Source organism: Rhipicephalus microplus, unplaced genomic scaffold (assembly GCF_043290135.1).
Source record: "Rhipicephalus microplus isolate Deutch F79 unplaced genomic scaffold, USDA_Rmic scaffold_27, whole genome shotgun sequence".
In the NCBI taxonomy this organism is placed as follows: Eukaryota; Metazoa; Arthropoda; class Arachnida; order Ixodida; family Ixodidae; genus Rhipicephalus; species Rhipicephalus microplus.
Window position 1 is genome coordinate 2,774,741 of NW_027464600.1, and position 21,224 is coordinate 2,795,964.

Below are 21,224 nucleotides of genomic sequence, written 5' to 3' on the forward strand. Positions count from 1 at the left end.
GAGACTGGGTGACGTTTCGGCAAGCTATTGGTAGGAGGCATGACCTTCGAATAGGCGTGCGTGAAGTCCGGCAAAGTATGCAGCGGTGATTGTATTTGTTCACTAGCTACACACACTCGGTGCGATGACCTGTGCAATTGTGTAGAAGGGGTTAGGGCACATAATGTTTCTCTACTTAATGCATATCTTTCAAATGTCTCTGGATTTCGCCACTCAAAATCTGCGCACCCCCCGATGTTTTTGCGCATTTTCCAAGAACTTGATCCTATATGAATAAAGATAGTGTATTGTTACAGAACTGATGTACGGAATTCGTTTGACAGTGAGAGTTTGATCATATAACCACTGACCCTCTCTCATTTATATGCCTCATATGCAGTTAAGGTAATTGACGGGATCATCAAAGAGATATTGAATCACCTGCTTGCTGGTCACTGAGTGGTGTCAGCCATAAATCTTCAGTTATTGTGAAGCCGAAGCGTCCACAATGTCTTCGCAGACACAGCGATGTATGGGAGGAGAAGCCTATGAGTTCACCTAAACAGGTCATATGCAAATTGTGGCAGAATGTGTATATCAGGTAATATAGGTAGTGACAGTGACGTTGCCTCAGACGGGGTTATCCTGGCAGGTTTAGCCGCCTATACCTCCACTTGCGTGACTCTTTCTTTCCTGTACGTTTCATCAATTATAACTTGATACGTACAGTTATTTTAGTATGCGTAATACTACGAATGTAAAGAGCATGACCCTCAGTCAGCGTAAAACACGCATACAACCACTTATAAAGCGCCAGGTATGAATATAACTGGTCACATTAACGTGTCCTCTGCCGTATTTACGATGATGTTTCTGCGGTAGAAGTATTCATTAAGTAACGTCTTAAACAATCGTGCGTGTGAAAAAAAATAATTGATGGATAAAACCAACCAATTACACGCAGACTTCTCAAGTATAACATTTTCATTATTGAGCCTGATTCTCCTAAACACTTCTTTTCGATATTTTCAGAAATGATATCAGTCACTAATTTCCTGAATGCCATATAAATCAGTACTAGCATTTTATAAGGAAGTCCACAATAGCCATGTATTTAATATATCAGGTGATCTGTGACCCGGCCTCTTCGCAGACATCGCTTTTGCCGTAGTTAATACAGTTAATATATATTAAAAGAATGTATCTACATTTCGGTTGCTAGAGAAGTAATGAGGCACCAGTACTAAATGTATTGCGTGGTTATTTCATCTGCATTTTGAATGACTCAATAACCCTGCGCACTTTCGTTACGACCTAATTAGGCTTGTATGCAGCTACGATACATCCTTTCCGTTTTGTGTCATGGGTCATCGCCAACTTAATATTCGGCCAAAAAACGAATTTACCAGACTTCACCCTTGCGCCAGTTAACATGATAGCATCGTCTCGTAATCGTGACTTTTTCAAGTGCTACAAATGCACTAGATTTCAAAGTTTGAGCACTTTCGTTGTGTCTACTTCGCTCATATAGGAGTCCATGTAATAGTTAAGACACTGTATCAAAAATGGCAATGTCGAGCCACTCTTGCCGATGAAGCTTGTAAAATTTATTCATGTTTACACCATCCACCTCATACACTTGTGGGTGGTTATTTTAACGTTGGTCCTTGATGAAGTAGCCGCTGTTTTCATTTCATAGGTCCCGCCGTGACTGTGTTTATCTCTGCTTATGAGCTCTTCATGGATGTTTGCAGGCTTCCGGATTGCAGGTGGTCATCCCCTTCACCCTTCCTCTTAGCATCCTTCCTCACCATACCCTCCCAGGCACGTCATCTGTGCACAAGGTGAATTTCATTGCTACATATGTTTAGTTATATCATTGGACGAGAGAGGAAATTACATTATCTTGAGACAATGAGGGAACCTTTTTTTTTGCCACGATATGGGTGACCTGATTTCATAGGGCCACATGTCGTAGGCGATGCCACTAGCCCCTGTATAAGGTCTCAAGCTGGTTTTCAGGGTAACGTGCAGCACTGCTGAAACCCTATTAAAATTCGCGTCCTGGTGCCTACGCATCCTTCGGTGAAGTTTGCATAGTGGCCGCCTTATGGGGGGATAGCGCGGCTTTAGCGGTGACACTAGAGTTACTGTATATATGCTACCTTTAGGTAGTAAAGTTGCGCTCCTTATAGAGCTCACTCCTCGCACCCTCATTTGCCAAGCGCGCTCACGTGTGCAGAAGATGGCCATTTTAGGTAAAGACAACTTTATGGACGTGCGGGTGCTGCATACGTCTAGGGTCTTTAGATACGCCACGCCACTGGCACCACCCACCACCGCTGCCCAAGCAGTCGAACGAGCCGATCCCGCATAGTGCGGAAGTACTACTTCGTCGGTGTTGCGATTGTGTCTTGTGTTGTCCGTTTTTAGTGAACGTCAGCGTTAGTGGTGTCTGTGTGGAGCAGCTCCCTGACTCAGTGCTGCGTATAGTTGCCACGATGACAGGACGCCACAGCTACGTATAGATATGCCGAAAATTCTCGTTGGCTTGCGTTATTTGTAAAACACGGAAGCATACTTCTGGCAATTGTTTTATTAAGCCACCTGCATAATTCTTTAAACCAGCGAAAAACTACGGGAAACGAGTCATGTGCAGAAGTCAAGTTGTTGCGAATTGTGTATACACGATTCTCGACAAATTAAGTCAAGGCTTTTTCGTTTGCTATTTAAAGCAAAAATATCCTTTTATGGTGACTGCCATCGAACAAGTTATAGCATCAGTAATATCCTGGACCATTATTCATTCAGGTTTGCTATTCTTTTTTTTTCGAAGCGAAAGTCATTGCGCCAGAGACGGATTATGAAGGAGCGAGAAAACGCACGGAGCCGCTGGGCTGTGTCGGCTCCTACATTCAGAAGCGGTGGCTTTCCTGCATGACATGGACATCTTGGTGGGCGAGATGGCGAACCGATGCGCAACTCTGCTACCTAAAGGTAGCATATACAGAAACTCCAGGTGACATCATCCTGGTGTGACTGGTGACGTGGGTGAATGAGACTCAGCCTCTTTGGCATTTGGCATCGCTCATGGGCAGTCGTCATTTGAAGGAGGTCCAGGAGACAATTCCACAGCTGGTTACGGACGAATCCCGTACTGATTCAAAAGCATCGGTGCCGCTGCAATCGTGGTACATTGTGTGTGCTACTTTATTAGTATCCTTTACATTAGCATTTTGTAAGAGTTATTTCTCATGTTACTGTACTTAATTGTAAAATGCTTCTAGAGAAGACACTGTTATGAAGAAGCTACTAAGAAATGACTGTGTGTTGGTTTGCACAACGGCTTGAATTGTGCTCGCTTGTCTCATGGGCAGCGGTTCTCGTTCGAGACACCACAATCATGACGTCAGCAGTAAAAGTGAAATAGGCAGCACTCCTTCAGCACATCGAGGGAAATGGTCTGTATCAGCTAGAATACAAAACATTTTTTAGTCTTAGCTATTTCTACAGAAAAAAAAATTGACAAGCTAGCACAATGTCACGCGAGGCTAGAAAAAGCGAAGCTGGACAATTTTGAAGTCTTAATCTGCTTGCTTGTGGGTCGTTGCCAGGCTTTAGCTCGGTGATGCTAGATTGTTTCTAGCTTGCTACCACGTCGTTGCTAGACTTAGGTCGTGCTAGGATATTTACAGGTTGCTTGTAGTTTGTGCTTGAAGGTTTTACTTAAGTCACGCTAAGTTGTTTACAAGTTGCTTCTAGATCCTTTTCAGACATTAACTAGGTGATCTTCGGTTGTTTCTATGTCGTTGCTGAGCTTGGTGATGGGTTTGGTAATGGCAGGTTGCCTCTAGGCAGCCGCTACGCTTTCTAGCTCCGTTGTTTTTCTGAATTGCTTCTGAAGTCGTTGTTCAGACCCAGTGGGTTACTAAGTTCTAGGTTATTGGCTGTTTTGTTAGGATTGGGGATAATGGACCTTCGCTGTTGCAAGCCTTGTGCGACATAGTGCAAGTCTTCCCATTTTTTTTCTCTTTCCATCAATCACTTCATTTACAGCGAAAGCTGTAATGAGAAAAAAAAACTTGGGTCACGCGCAGATGTCCGCCACCACCGTTGTCCGAATCACATTGCGTGAGGTTAGAAATTAAAAAAAAACTTAACACCAATGACACAGTGGGGCTCGAACCAGGGTGCGCTGGGTGCCAGACCAGTAAATTACCGTTCAGCTACGCCAGTGCTTGTGACTTGAAGAAAACTTGCCTTAGGCCTGCAGGCTTGATGTCGGGAAAGTAATCGCGTTAATACAACGTATAAAGCGTTTCAAAACAGAGAAAGAACAACCAGTCGTCGCACTATGCGAATAGGGTAACGAGTGGGCCGTCCTATGCTCCAACCAAAACAAAAGCTTGTTCTTGCTCCCGTAATCACTGTGGTGCATACTCACTTCAGCCATTATTCCTCATCGTCGTCAGCCACTGCATGAACAACTGACACAAAATTCTTTGCGAGTGTTTATTGGATACCACGCTTTTCAGAAAAAAGAGGAAAAATAGCATAGCGAATGCCGGCCTACTACCCCAGAAAGTTTATCACTAATGACTTAGCGGGGATCAAGCAAGTGTGCTTGCAGTAGTTACCCAAAGAGTGTTTTCAAAAGGCTCGAAAGGCCGCTTTTCTAGCTTTCGCTGCGACTGAGCTGCGCCTTCCATGCATGCCAGGCGTTTTTTTCTGTCCCTCTTCTCTCTCACGTGTTTGACATTCCTCACTTCGTCGAGGTGTCTTTTCGTTTAACGTTCGCACCAGGTATACTCGGTAGTGAGGCATTCTCAATTTCTGTGGCACACGCCCATTGCAGGACTTTCGCACGATGGAGCAGAACTTGACGACGGCTTAAGAAGCTTAGATATAAAGAGTATTAAGATAAAGCGTTTCGGTTATTAATTGTGACAGTTTTTGTGTGCACGTTGTATATACCAAAACTTTATGGCTGGCTTACACAGCCTGGCTTTTAAAACGGAAAGTCGTAATTTTCTTGTGAAATAGAATATTAGGCGAACAAATGCACATATAACTGAAAAGAAGAAAAGAAGAAAGTGCGAGAGACCTCTGCAGAGACGTAGAAAACTCCCTGGATTGGAAGGGAATAGGACGAGCAGAAATGTCATGTACTTACGGATTTCGGCGCAAACCATTTTCGATTGTGACCACGTTCCTTCGCAAAGCAGACTAGCTTGATCAAAAATGGGAAACATGTAATAGCAACCATGAAAAAAAAATTGAAGAACAGGAGAAGCTGTTTCTTTTTTATTTCGAGTTTTGGAGAAACTTGGATCTGCATCGCACCGATGTCCTCGTAGAATGACAAAAGGGCAGGATAATGGGGCCTGGCCTCTGAACAGACCATGGCTTTGACTCTTGATTGAAACACTTGTCGCAGAAGAAGGACAGAAGCTTATTGTGCGAAACAATTTCGTTGGCATTGTAATGCACGCCTTTTTTTTTACTTAGCGCGTACATTTCAATTGTCCTTCTACGGCATTCATTCACGTTCTTACGAAGTGAAATGCTAATATTTCTGCGCCGATATCTGCTTCTGCTGTGTTTAAGTTTTCCTACAAAATTATTCCTGCACTCTCGGTGTAATAGGGGCATTTATTGTCATGTGTTAAGGTGAAGGTGGCTTTTTAGAGGAACACGAGTTGGACCCGCAGGGTTATACGGAGATCGGTGATGAATAACATGTCCCGCCTTTGAGAAATATTTATGGTATTTCGTAGAATTTTTATGGGCAAGTGTTACAATGTATATTGTCAGCTATTTGTGGTTAATGGCTGCTGTATTTCCGGGGCGCATACATACAATGGGTACTTTGAACAAGATGAGCGGACACTGCAGTGTACTTGAATATGCTGGATGATCACTCACTCAGTGAGTGAAACAACTTTATTGTTGATCCGGCATAAAGGGCCAAGAGGTAGGGGAATTAAACGAAAACTCTAGCGTGCTCGGACATCCCGAAGCAGCAACCTACTTGTATCAAACCCGTGGGGTTCCACTTTTAGCAGCTGGCGTTCCAGGATGCCAAGCACGTGCTGGACCACATCTGTTTGGTTGCATGACTCTTGATTCATGATTTTGCTGCTGATGTCAGTTGGAATTTCTTCTTGATTTTCCGGCGGCGGTGCACAGTCCCAAAGGAGATGTCCCTGTGTGGCTCGCACCTTCTTGCAGAGTTGGCATATAGCTGTGGAGTACAGCTCCGGACTGACGTGCTTTGCCCAGACGGGGGTTCATATGGCTTGTACCCGCAACGGCCGTAGTATGGCTGTATCGCTGCGTTGTAGGTATCGGTGAGGTGGTGGGTAGAGGCGTCTGCTCGTTCTGTACCACTGCAGAACATCGCCGTAGGTCATGATGAACTTCTCTTCATCTACGGCATCGGGTCATTCCGGTTCCGAGGAATGTATTGAAGAAGACCCGTGACTAGGTAGCGCGTGTGCCTCCGTATCTGCCTCCTCGTTGTGGTTCAGGCCCGTGTCTAGTTCCCCAGCATGTGCAGGGAACTGCTTGACGGTAACGTTGGTTTTAAGTCTTGTTATTGTTCAAAATATTCTTGTGGTGGTTCTATGTACATTGTTTGTAGCAAAGTTGACTATTACCGGCTTTGAGTCGCTGAGAACCATGCGGCGATCCGGGATTGCCATTGCCAGTGCGATTGCAAACTCCTTGGCTTGCGTGGGCGACTTGCATCGTACGCTTCCCGACGTTATGAGTACTACGGCGTTTGCTGCGATGTCTGCTGCTGCGTACGTGTTTGGCCGCTGGGGATACTTCGCCACGTCCACGTGGTACGTACGCGCATCATTGGCATGTCCCTTTGTGAGGGTCTGCCCCGCCGCGGTGGTCTAGTGGCTAAGGTACTCGGCTGCTGACCCGTAGGTCAGGGGTTCAAATCCCGGCTGCGGCGGCTGCATTTCCGATGGAGGCGAAAATGTCGTAGGCCCGTGTGCTCAGATTTGGGCGAACGTTAAAGAACCCCAGGTGGTCAAAATTTCTGGAGCCCTCCACTACGGCGTCTCTCATAATCATATGGTGGTTTTGGGACGTTAAACCCTACAAATCAATCAACCTTTGTGAGGGTCATGGCTCTCGCCATTCTTCTTTCTTGGTGCACTTGCGGGTGCACGTGCTTTGGTAAGGGTGGTGACCTCAGTGCTTGAAGAATGTCCCGAAGTAGCTGCTTTGCCACCTCCGGGGTCGTCCCTGGCGCGTTGATCCCGATGCGTTGGCCCTATACTCAGGAAAAGATCTTGGGTGTGTGTTGTTGTTGTGTATGTTGGGTGTTGTTGTTGGGTGTTGTTGGGACGACGACGAAGTGATTCTGGCGTAGAACACTGCTGTCACTATCTGTAATTTTTCTAAGTTTTCCTGCGACTCTGTGGAAGACACCGTTCCAGTGACTGCGGCGATGGACGTGGGTTCACCTGCGCTTCCACCGCAACCATCGACGCCGTCCGCAGCTACCACGACAAAGCGTACGGGCCACCCGAGTGATGCCGACAGCGAGGACACGCTGATTTACTCTACGGCCAGCGACGAAAGCTCCGATGAAGGCGACTTCGTGCCTGTGACAAGGCGGCAGCGAAAAAGAAGACTAGTGATGCCGTCTCCAACAACAAGTAAGAATGTGACGACGACGCGAGAGCCCACAATATACACAATTCTGTTTGTGCCAGTCGATGCGGCTCATAGTCTCAACCGGCTCAATCGTCAAGTCACGTCTATGTTTCTTGAGGAACTCGCCCAGGGAGAGATCGCGGACGTGCGGATCAACGGCCGTAAGAATATCCTCGCCGTAGACGTCACTCAATGAGGCACATTGGAAGTGCTGAGCAACGTCAAGATGTTGGATAACATCAATGTTCGCTCATATATACCTGAAGTCCGTGACTCTACGGCAGGCGTCATTTACGACGTCGACATTTCCATCAGCGAAAGTGACTTTGCTGCACTCATCAAACCGGTGTCTGCAGAACTTACTATACTGCAAGCTCGTCGCCTTGGCAAATCACGCTGCGTGAAGCTCGTGTTCAAGGGTGACAGCCTTCCATCGCAAGTGAAGGTCGGCCATTTTCGACACACAGTGCCACCCTTTGTACAGAAGCCCCTTCAGTGCCGAAAATGTTATAGATTGGGACATGTCAGTGCTGTTTGTACAAACCTGACTGTGTGCTCGCTAGGCTCAGAATCAAATAGCGCAGACGCTTGTCAGGCAGAACTTCGAAAATGTCGAAACTGTCATGGCCCCCACGAAGCATCGTCAAAAGATTGCCCAATCATGAAAAAGGAAAAGCAAGTGTTGAGGCAAATGGTCCGGGATGGCTCAACTCACAGGGAGGCCGCTGCCCAAGTACGACGCCGGTGATCTCGTCGTCGCAGGCCCCCGAGGAGACCCAGTGCTGAAGCAAGGATGTAACCTCACCAAATGACCGCCCGCATACCACCTCAAGCGTCCAGACACGCCGACAACAAATCCTCCAAGCAAGACAAGAGCATCACCGGCTCGCCTGAAGCATGGCCAGCGCTGCCAACGATAGACCCACCGTTTGAGCCACCGCATCGCTCGTCTACAATCACTTCGGAACGAGAATCCGGTGATAGTCGCGACAAAAAAATTGTAGCTATAGTAAAGGCCCTTATGAATACCATTCGTATGCTCCTCACTAGCGTTGACAGCCCGGCTGCAAAGAGTGCACTTCAGTTAGTGGATGCGCTGAAGCCGGTGCTATCAAGTCTGGAAAGGCACCATGGCTCCGCCTCTGCAAGCCTTTCGTAAAGAGGTCAAAGGAGCTTCGATATTTCAGTAGAATGCCCGAGGCCTCAAGCCCCGCATTTATGATATCCGACAATTTGTGTTTAAAAACCAGTTTCCAACTATTGTTATCTGTGAGCCAAGGCTACACAATGCAATAAGACTATCCAGGTACGAAGCCTTCAAGTCCGCTACCTGCAACGAACAGAGTAAAGTCATTGTTTATATCAGATGCGACCTTACCTATATCGAGCACCGTGTAGCACCTCACGATGACAACCAGTATGTCTGCTTGACAGTTAAATGTAGAGACATCAATTTCACGCTTGTAGGCGCATATATATCACCTTCAAACCGTTTTGAACCTGAAAGACTACGTGCACTGTTAACAGCCACATTTGGACCATGGATGATCACAGGAGATTTCAACGCTCACCACCCACTATGGGGAAGTCAGAAGACAGACAGTCGCGGAAGGCAAGTATTCTCCTTTGCTCTGGAGCAGCAGCTGCTTTGTGTAAACAACGGAAGCCCAACGTTTCTACGGGGAACGACATACAGCAGCTGCCTTGACTTAACATTTGTGTCACGAAGCCTAAATGGAAAGGTCAAGTGGTTCGCAGACTATGAAACTCATGGAAGCGACCACATATCAACTTATTTGAAGATCAAGGGCCTGATAAAATTGCCAAACTACGACACTTAGACTCGCATCGACTGGACAAAGTTCAGGCTACTGACGGAAAAGAGGTGTCAAGAAAATAAAGCGCCTCCTCTTGACACCCTCGAGGATATGATTAGAGGTGCTACTCAAGAAGCGACCTATCATATTCAACATACTTCAGAATATTGTCAACATCAAGCGGAATTGGAACAGCTCAGAGCGATCCGTCGTCGCACAGAAAGAAGGTATAGGCGCACTAAGCCCATTCACGACTTGAGGGAGGCAAGACGTCTACAGAAAAAAATTCAGCGGCGAATCATTTCACTTAAATCCTTTCGCTGAAAACATCTGTGCGAATCTTTGGATCCACACAAGCCTTTGACACAGACATGGAGGATTGTCCCTGGCCTACGAACATCGCCACATCAACATCGCCCCTTCAAGTGTTTTTCTCTCCACCAAGGCCGCACCGAAATTGAAGTAGCAGAAGATTTCTGCGTGAACGTTGCCGGTCATGCGTCCGCGTGCACCACGCACCACCTAGAAAACGCTCCACTTTCCAGAGATTCAAGAATGGACACCTTTTTTTTCTCTAGAGGAACTACAAGCGGCCTTGACGGCATGCAAACGATCTTCATCGCCTGGTCCAGATGGGATCACGTACATGGCTCTTTGAAACCTCGGAGAAGCAGCTCGACAGGCCCTTTTATCCGTGTACAACGACTCGTGGAGCAGCGAATTTATCCCTCATTCATGGAAATCCAGCCGCCTCGTCCCTGTGCTTAAACCAGTTAAATCTCCTCTGCACTTGACCTCTTATCGCCCCATCGCGCTTACCAGCTGTTTCGGGAAAGTGATGGAGAGAATGATTTTGACTCGCCTAAAGTGGTACTTGGAGCACCACGAGGTATACCCTCATGCTATGACGAGCTTTCGGCGTGGACGGTCCGCAATTGATAACGTTATAGACCTGGTCTCATCTGTTCAGCATCAAAAAAGACTGAAACGTCTATCTGCGGCGTTGTTCTTGTACGTGAAAGGTGCATACGATAACGTATCACATGAAGCCATTCTGGATGTCATGGAAAATGTTGGATTAGAGGGTCGGGTTCACAAATGAATCCACAGCTATCTGAAAGGCAGAAATTTCTTTGTACAGACGGAGAATGGCACAACAACGCACCATTGCAATCGTCGTGGTGTGCCGCAAGGCGGTGTTCTTAGCCCCACACTTTTCAATATAGTGCTACTCGGCCTGCTTGACGCACTTCCAGATTCTGTTCATCTATCAATATATGCAGATGACACCTGCATCTGGACGTCAGGCGTAACACGCCTTCATTTGCGTGCCCGGCTTCAGAGAGCGGCTACAATAGCGAGAAAGTACCTGGAAGAACGGGGATTAGAGCTTTCGTCAGAGAAATGCTCGCTTATAGCATTCACGCATAAGGCAATGAGCCCATATGTTATTAAAATCAACGGACACACGATCAACTACGTGAAGACCCACCGATTCCTCGGAGTCATAGTTGATCGCCACCTCTCCTGGAGCCCTCACACCGCCACATGAACACTAAACTCACCATGATCCCCCACGTACGGAGGGTTCTTGTTGGAAAAACGTGGGGTGCATCGGTACGAGCAATGCTCCAACTCTACACTGTTCTGTTCCTCGGTTATATGCGATACAGCTTACCCGTGCTTTCGGGCTCCGAAGAACAAACTTGCTCGTCCTCCAGTCGATCCAAGCCCAAGCCCTGAGAATATGCCTTGGTCTCCCGAGATGCGCGTCTACAGCAGCGACAGTCATCATTGCGCGTGATTATCCAGTCAACGCAAACATCCGCGTAGACGCTTTGAGAATGCACATAAGACATTTCGCTCGACTTCCATCTCATCACCTCGCCTCACTTAGAACTTCCAGGCCCCGCTCAGCGTTCAGCGCAACTGTAGCTCAGCATTCCGCAGTGCTTTCATTGCACTTCACGCATGCAGCACAGCCGCCGATACCATTATGGTGCCTACACCCACTCAAAGCCCTTCTTACAATTCCTGGCATCCAAAATAAGAAAAAGTCGTCACATCTAGCCCTGAAACAGGCCACATTACTTTTCCTGCAAGAGAAGCACAACAGACGCCTTCACATTTACATTGATGGGTCGGTGTCTTCAGTAAGCTCTGCAGGGGCGGTGGTTATTCCCGCAAGGCACATCACAATTAAATTCATGACATCGCATTTGACGTCGTCGACAGCTGCAGAACTAGTGACCATAGGTGCAGCTCTGGAGTTTATAGTGAAAGAACCTTCGGGAATTTGGTCTATCTTCTAGGACTCTAAAGCATCTCTTCAATGTCTTATGTCACCCTTTCGCCATGGACCTAATGAACAGTTAGTAGCTGAAATAAGGCTTATTCATCACCAAGCACTCGAAAAACAGCACAGCATAGTGTATAAGAGGATACCAGGTCATTGCGGTATATATGGCAATGACCGCGCAGATGAGGCCGCTAGATCTGCACCCGATGGTACCCAATACACAGCCATCCCGTTCTCAAGAACCGACGCAGCTACAAGACTTCGTTCGCTTGCACGTGACCTCACACTGGTACAGTGGAACTCAACAGACTTCACAAACGCGCGCCTGCATACTTGGATCCCAATCTGCAGTTTCTTCTTCCCCCAAGGATATCTCGAGCTGAGGAGACTCTTCTCTGCCACCTGTGGCTTGGAGTGGCCTTCACGAACACATACTCATATCTCATTGGGATGGCCAGCTCTCCTACATGCACTTACTGCAGTTGCGAAGAAAACATCGCGCACCTTCTGTGTGAGTGCACCCATTTCAACGCGCAAGGAAAAGAACTCACTGCAGCTCTGGATGGACTAGACAATCGGCCTTTGTCGAAACAAAGGATTCTGGGTCATTGGCCGAGCCCATCCTCAGCCCAGAAGGCTTTAAAAGCTTTGCTGCGCTTTTTGCGGGCAACTGGCCTCAGAGACCGACTTTAGTGTCTTATACTCTTTGATGTTGTCTTTCCTCTGTCGCAATTTTTTTTGTAATTTCTCTTTCTCTTCGCAACATTTCTTTTTAACATCTTTCATTCCCGTCACCCTTTTCCCCAGCACAGGGTAGCCAGCCGGTCTAAGAACTGGCTAACCTCCCTGTCTTTCCGCTTAAACTTTCCTCCTCCTCCTCCTTGGGTGTATGTTCTGCAAGTACATTTGCCCAGAAAGCCACACGAGCCCTTCTACCTTTCTCTAAGGCAACATCTCCAGCGGCAGCCTGTGAAAGCATGCACTACGTGTGTAGTTTGCAATGTGACCTCCTTCTTACCCATTTTGTCTTTTCTTTACTTTTTATTCCTCTCTTCCTACGTGTAGGGTAGCAAACTGAACGTAGTTTTATTAACCGCATTACCTTTCGCATATTCTTTCTTTCTCTCTCACTCTTTATCTCTCTAGTGCGAGCGAAAGGGTGCATGTAACGAGGTCATACAGCCAACTGAGGCATGTGCACGTCCTAGAGATATTGAGCGAAGCCCATCCTTGGGCTATGGTCAACACCTCACGTCGTGTTAAGGCATTGACAAAACTGCGCTTTCCGTTTAGAAACATGGCGAGTTAGAACACGTTTACAAACGACGTGTGTGTTGCAGGAGCTCATCGTAGTGGACATGTCCACGGTTCATTACTTGACCGCCGACCTAGAGTATGAGAGATGAAAGTGTGAGATATAAAATGCACGTTTTTAAATCCTGCAGAGTGTGTGAACGTGACACAGTCGTCTTATATAAATCTCGCACTTTGACAGGGGCTTCAACGAAACACTCATGAACAGATGTAACTTTAATATCGCATGGACTACAAGACAACGTGCTGCGAAATACCTAATGAAGACCAAGTAAAAGGATAACATCCAAACGTCCAGTGGTTACGGCACTCGAGATGTCACCCAAAAAGTCGGAAGGACTCAATGTTGTCGCTTTAGATGATTGTAGAGGGAATTAGGTTTTTTTTTATCTGTTTAATTCTGCACGCAGCTCCTATTAATGATTTCATGGAATGGACTTCTATATCATCTTGGTTCCTTCTCGCCGTAGTTTCCCAACGATCAATTCCTTTTTTCTTTATTTTTTACAGAGTCATTTCTGAAATTGTTGCTTTTGAATCTGTTACTCTACTGTCCCTCCAAGATTTCGCTTGCAGAAACCAGGCTTCGGCCTTTCTGGAGGGCACCACCGTTCAGAAGGTAGATTAAGAGCAGCATCAAGGCCGCACTATGCCCTTTGTTGCTCCTGTATCTAAGCGGTGGTTCCCGACAATGGCGCCACTCTTTTGCTTTTCCTTCTGAAATTCCACTGCACTTATTTTTATTTATGTCTCCCGTCAGACTTTTCTTTGACACGCTTCCCACTCGGCAACTTCTTTTGTGGGCTCGCAACATTGGTAATTGACGTTGGAAAGTTCTCCACCGCTAGCCTCGTTTTTCTCTCTATGATGGCACTTTGTCATCAGCCTTGAGAGCAACTTTGCCCCTGTCTCCCTTTTCCAGATCATTAGTGCTGTCGACATTTTCTTGGGGTGCCGTGTAACCAAAGGAGACTTGCCATTGAAGGTTACCTGCAATATTGTTATCAAAGTTATAGAGTGAGCGTCTTGGTTTCAACCTAGGTCTCTTCATGAACAAAGGCCCTTTAAGAAAGTGGAAACTCCGCTCTCCTCTTGTGAACTCCCCTGGCCGTTTACGACTGAAAAATATGGCTGAGCTGCTCACAGCAGCGTCTGGTTTTCACTGTATCTTAACGACGAAGCTATTCAAGGTGGAGGTTAAGTGGTAAGGTGGAGGTAAAACCAGAAAAGGTGGTGGGTAATTTTAGGCCGATCGATGACGTCACCTAGCAAGGCGCTGGAGCAAAAAAAAAAAACAGAGGAAGAGGAAAGCAGCAGGGCTAGACCCCTAGCTGTTTTGCATGCACAGTTTTGGCGCATCTACAGTGCGGAACTCCCCCAACTTTTCTTTTTTCACCAAGCACGACCGACGTTTCAGGATCCGTTTAAACATAAAGTGTATGCTGCTACAACAAGAGCAACTTCTTCGCCACATATATACAGTCTTAGTGGCTCTACTAACACTACCAAGCACAAATAACTAAGCGTGGAAGTACAGTACAGCGAGTGTGAAAGTCCGTTCCTTGTTCGTACTTTTGCTTGCGTTTCTTCGTGGTTATCATTTCTCAGCTTGCATTATGCGATCTCGATAGGGTAACCATTCTTTATGTTCAATTAAAGAAACAATGATATTTTTCGCACTGATCTACCAAGTCTCAGTACTGTTGGTGTGAAGGCTCAATTTTATTAAGTAGCACTTGGCGTTAGGTAGCGTATAAAAGTAGCATCCGCCAGATTTGTTTATGCGGTCACGCCTGAGCCATTTGGTCAAGCAGTTTTTGCGTGATTCAGAAGTCTGCATGTGCTTCGCGGTGAAGTTAACACTGCTACGTACATTATAAACTCTCAATAAAGCTTAAATAACGCTTACAGTTAAGCGGCAAGCGCAAACTGCATTGTTTGTGTAGGATTAGCTTGTAATTTTTTTTATTTGAAAATGGGAATCAAGTCGTTTCAAGAAAGTTTCCACCTTTTTTTTCTTGAGAATGAGCCACAGCGCAAAATATAGTTTTGTGAAGCTTCATGTGGGGAAATAACTTGTTGTTTTCCATGCTATTCAACTGTTTGTCGGTGCTTCCAAAACTTGCGCCCAATTTGACTCATGGGCTTCCATTTGATTTCTCGTTCAATCTGTTACAAAAGTTCTTGACAGTTAAAAGAAAAAAAAAAGATAATAACTCCTAAAAGTCCGAGTAATACAGTTTGCAGCTGTACATAAATGTTGGTGTTTTGCGGTTTCTGGTTGTATGATCCTCAAAGTTGAAAAAATGACAAAAAAGTTAAAAGAAGTACCTAAAGTTGTATCTGGTAGCTCGGCCGCCAGACTTTTTCTCAGGTTTTAAGCAGAAAGCTTCGGCTGCAAAAAAAAAATATATAAATTCGGGCTGGTTACCTAAAAGAAAGGTGGCATGTGTTTTATAGAAATTATTATTTATTCCGCACTTGAACTTTTATTTGCACCCCTTCACCTAAGCTGCAAGAAATTATTACCGCAGGCCTTCCTAAAATGCAACGCACCCATTCGACCGTAAAAAGCCATAGACTATCACTTCATGTAGCCTTCCTGACAAAGATGTCGTGGATTTAGATTAGGACTTTTTTCATTTGATGTAAATGTAAAAAGCAATTAAACATGGATGTCTTTTCGACCTCGTGGTGCACACTGACAGATAGTCTACAGCACGATTCATTAATTTTGAGAAAAATGGATTTATATGGCATCTATTGCGCTTAAATTTAGCACTACAATGCATAAAATATACAAAAACAGTGAAAATACCAAGCGAATAATAGAACAAACTAAAGCATGTAAGTGAACAACATCACTAATTTCGAATCCGAGTCCAGAAAACGAATGCGAATGTCGCAGCCACTTCTAAGAAGCCATCGACCACCACCTTGGTGATAACGAACAACGTTTGCGAAAGAAGTAAGGCACTTCAACTTTGGTATTAGTCATTCAGATATACTTAGAAATCTTTTCTTAGAAGAACTTGCGCGAACTCATATTTGCGGATGCGTATTTACCGAAGCAACCGGGCAACATTCGATTTCCCTGGAAAAACTTCGCCACGGTGCCACTTTTGCGCTTTAGGAAACCATCCCCACTTACTTTTTGACGAATATTTTTGAAAACCTTCCCTTTTTTCTTTTTTTTTGTCGAGACAATGTTGCTTTTTACGTAAAAAAGAGAGAGAGAAGATGGAAAGAAAAGGCTCTCTTCTCAGCTTTTTTCATGTGTCAAGCCGAAGACGGACCGAGAGACTTAGGCTCATAGCCATGTTCTTCGAATTGATTAGGCCGCAAGACTCTCATTCGATGCTTCACGAGTAAACACTTATAAGCGCTTTCTAATGGCGGAGCTCGTCAGCATAACTCTTTTCCCTTCGCTGCATAATTTTCTCCCCTCCGCACCTGTCAGCCGCATCCTCGCAACTTAGTCTTGATCTCGCACGTTGTCAATAGATGAATGTCTGTTGCAGCTATCACATGTCATTGACAGAAGTCATCACACCTAAAAGCGGCGAAGGCATTACTGAGCTTTTTTAAGAAAAACGAACATGCGGCTGTGACTAGCACGTTGCGTACCACGCCAGAGTGCCGGACTGTGACTGTTAGGCATGGCTTTTTTCTGTGTATCCTTTCTGTCTTTTCCGTCTTTGAATATCTCCCATATTGTTCCCATGTGTAGGGTAGCAAACCGCTCTTATCAAACTGGTTCACCATCATTCAATTTCTTCTCTTTAATTTATTCTCTCTTATTGTAGCTTTCTTAAAGGCTTGAGCCTTAGATGACATATTGGCCACAAAAAGCTATCTGTTATGTCCTTGTGACAGCACAAAACACCAAAAATTGTGACATTATGACAACGTATATTGGTGCCACCTCCGCGACGTTGCGTAGAGATGAGCAGTGATATAAGACAGTGTAACTCCTTATCACTTCGTTGCTTGCACTGCTTTGTAGATTTATTGGCCTGCATTTCTTACCTCGATGTCTTCAGTTACTGTACCTAGAACTGCGATAGCAATTATATGCATACTTTCGCTAGCCTCTGGCCGTCGCAGTCATGTCTTATATATATATATATATATATATATATATATATATATATATATATATAACGAAAAGAAGTGTATACCTAAGGGCTCGTTTTTCCGTGTTTTGACACTATAATAATGAAATCAAACAGACAATAATGCCAAGGAAAGTATAGGGGAGGTTATTAGACTGAATTGTAAGCTAAATATGAAGAAAGAAAAGTGGTTGAAAAAATGACTTGCCGTGGGCAGGAACCAAACCTGCGACCTTCGAAAAACGCGTTCGATGCTCTACCATTGAGCTACCATGGCGGCTATCCTCCCAGCCACTTTATTGGGTATATGTGTGATTTGAAATGTGGTAGCGCAAGTCAGTGTCATCTGTAGCAATGGCGGCGAGTGTGGCACACTCTTCTTAAACCTGTGTGGCGTCACGCAGCACGTGAACTTATTACGAGCTGGCAGCTCACCAATGGTCCCTCGTATACAACTTAAGGCACCAAGTGTGCCAGTAGGAGCCCTCGTTAATGAATAGGAAAAAGAAGTGCGTACTTAAGGGCTCCTTTTTCCGTGTTTTGACGCTATATTAATGAAATCTAACACACAATAATGCCAATGAAAGTATAGTGGAGGTTATTAGACCGAATCGTAAGGTAAAAGTGAAGAAAAAGTGGGTGAAAAGATAACTTGCCGTGGGCAGGAACCACACCTGCGACCTTCGTGTATAACGCGTAAATATATATATATATATATATATATATATATATATATATATATATATATATATATATATATATATATATGTGACGCTATGATGAATGGGAGAAGTGGCCTGGCGCATACCCCATGTTTATTGCATTCTCTGACTTCTTCCTTCTCGGCTTCTACCAACAATCGCTACCTTCATACGTCACATGATTCCCCCTCCCCCCGAAAGAATGCGCGAGCTACAAACTATGAAGCATGAACAAGTGGTGTCTCATCATAGGAAAAAATATCGCAAAATAGAGTAGTTCCATGTAACACGGCAGTTCCATGCACTTGAACAAAAATCTTCACAGGGAAGGCAGTCCAGTGACATCTAGAAGACCTCAGGTGGGCGAGGTTGGCTGTTGTGTTCTGGAGAGCATAACCCTGCATTCGACGTGGAAAATGGTGATGACACAGCCTGGATAGTAGCGAAAAACGAACAAGGTTGGGAGTCCTTGTTGCGTTGCAAGGTTGGATGTCTAATGCGTCGGATTTCGAGTCGTGGCTGTGACAGACGCATTGTATCTAGAATGCGTGCTTCTTGAGAGATGATGACGGCTAGATGCCTGTGTGCTGGCGGCGTGCAAGAAGTGCTTACGCGTCTTTTTGGGCGTTTTCCGTGGTGTTTTCTGTGTAACCGCAGACGCAGAAAGCGTCTGTGGCGATGTTCCTTCATCCGGAAACGTCCTACTTCTTGAAATGCCCCTTGGATCAAAGTCCTTAATTTTTTAAGTTGTTCAAGTCGTGAGTGTGCTTCCGTTGAAGTTGTCGTTCGTCGTCGTATTTTCTTGGTTTGGTGATGGCTCTGAGAAAATTGTGGTTGGTCATCGTCGTTGAATAAGGAGACGCTGTCGGTATTGCCAGCATTCTTTACGAGTGGGATGCAAGCATGATTTCTGTCAAGAAAAGCAGTAGATACATTTTCGTTTTTATCGGCGAGACTCGCATTGAATGGTGACTCCGTAATGTTTCCACTTTCGGTTGGTCCGGTTCCTGAGAATGACATCGCCGCAAAGATCGCTTGACGTGTTTCCGATGCCGTAGGTTCGTTTCTTTGCGGGAGAATTGAGCCAAGAGTTCCTGAAGTACAATCGCTTTCGAAATGGCAGTGGCTTGGCAAGGTATTTGGCCGATATTTCAGGTGGTGAGTTGCGAATGTGGCGATATCTTGAGGGGTGCGATGAGAGTGACAAGCATCAGACGAGCTACTTGGCACAAAACCAGGTGGTGGCTTGCGTAAGGAAGAGGAAGAGTCAAGTACATTGGTGCTTGAATGCTGTCTTGATTTGTGTATTGTATGGAAGAGTTTAGCGTTGGTGATATTTGTGTACATGGGAAACCAGGTGGAAGGTTCGGCCTTGTAGAAAGACGGCTAGGATGTCTTTCTATGAGCAGATGACTGGCTTCGCCTGACGGGAATCGTAAACTTCTGCTCTGTGCTCGAACGCGTGAAGGCTGCTTATGACTACGATGACTGAGATCGAATGCACTGAGAGCGTGTGTTCTAATCGAATCTTCACTGGAGTCTTGAAACCAGACGATCATTTCTTCTTTTATTTTTTGCCAAGACTCGTCGTTGTCGAATATGCGGGTGAGGTAAAATTTAAATGCCTCACCGGTGACGTAGTCGCTGAAGTTCGTAACCATCTCCCGTTCCGACCAAGATGCAGCGGTAGCGTGGAACTCGAACAGGTCGAACCAGTCCTGTACAGGTCCATCGTCCGCTGCTCCGGTGTACTTGGGGATGGGAAGGTCGTCTGATGCTGCTGTCATGATGCTTGGTGGTCTTGGTGGTCCGCGTTCGGTCACTGCGTCTCGCTGAGGTCTTCGATGATGATGGCCGGGCGATGAAGTGGTTGCGAGGTCTTCATCCTGTCGACTTGTGTGACGCTATGATGAATGGGAGAAGTGGCCTGGCGCATACCCTATGTTTATTGCATTCTCTGACTTCTTCCTTCTCGGCTTCTACCAACAATCGCTACCTTCATACGTCATATATATATATATATATATTATTGCTTTCGCGAAGCGTCATCATAGCTAGTTAGCTCTAGTTATCTCAGTTCTTATAGTTGTAGTTAGAGTTGCCGCAGTTTTCGTATGTAGGGAGTGGTACATGCGTTCTTGTGACAGTGTGTACTTCCGAGGCTCATATCCAAGTTGAGAAAGAAGCCTAGAACACAAAGGCCACGGGTTTAATACCACAGCTACTATGAGATAAGCGCCCGCCGATCACACAGCTACTCCGTGATCACATATCGAGTACTCAGTGGTAAGAGCTTGCACGGTGGTGGTATTTTTCGTTCGTTTTTTTCCTCGTAATATCACAGCACATAATATAGAAAGAGGCATAAAAAAGAAAGAAAAAAATGTTACCGTAGTCTTTGATTTGAACGTCTGGTGGTAGCAGAGCTCTAACGTCGGCGTTCATATATGGCCTGGTGCAATGGTTAACGTGATGTCTCGTGGAAATGCCGAGGTAGATCTCAGAGACCATGCAGAGAGACGCGAGTCGTTGAGATACGCTCCGCCAAGTGTCGCACCGATCACAACGGCGCATAATAAATTCACCTGCTATTTAAACACTCTGATTTCATTACTAATGTTGAACTATTACGACAAATATTAGTTTATTTTTTTCTGAAGTGTACTTGCTGTCCAGTATAACATATATCGGAGCACGAATTTCTTTTCCGGTCTTTTTGTACTATGTGAGCACTTCTATTGTGAGTACTGACTGCCGTAGAATTCGTTCCTTTTTCAGTGTTTTGCATATCTGATGATTTTCGTTGGTTCGCAGAATATTATGTCATGTATTTTTTTTCTTGTATGCGATTTGCAGTGCTATTCAGTACTTCGAGCTTGTATTGCGTTACTGTGGTGTCTTTTCTTGCACCAATCTTGCATAAGTGCACTATAGAAGGCGGGCAGTACACAACAATATAAATAAAAAAATATACAATATAACTTTTAACTTGATGCAGAGCGTCAATTTCTCTGACTTTTATTGTTTGAAATACTTTCTTCTAAATATTCGGTGTGAACTTGACCAAAAGTACATGAAAACGAAATTACTTAGTTGCTCCTGCCACTGTGCCAAGACATCAACAACTTAAGCGAGAACAAGCTAAAAAAATCTTGGATATACTTTTTTCATTCATTTCATTTCTCTTGTTTCACGTCGATAAAGCGTGAAAGGCTGACAGCAAGACTCCTATATCTTGACCTGGAAGAAAGAGAAATAATGAAACTGCGAATAAGCGAGAGGTGACCGATCTGAGGCGACTGATGATTTAGAAGCATTAGGC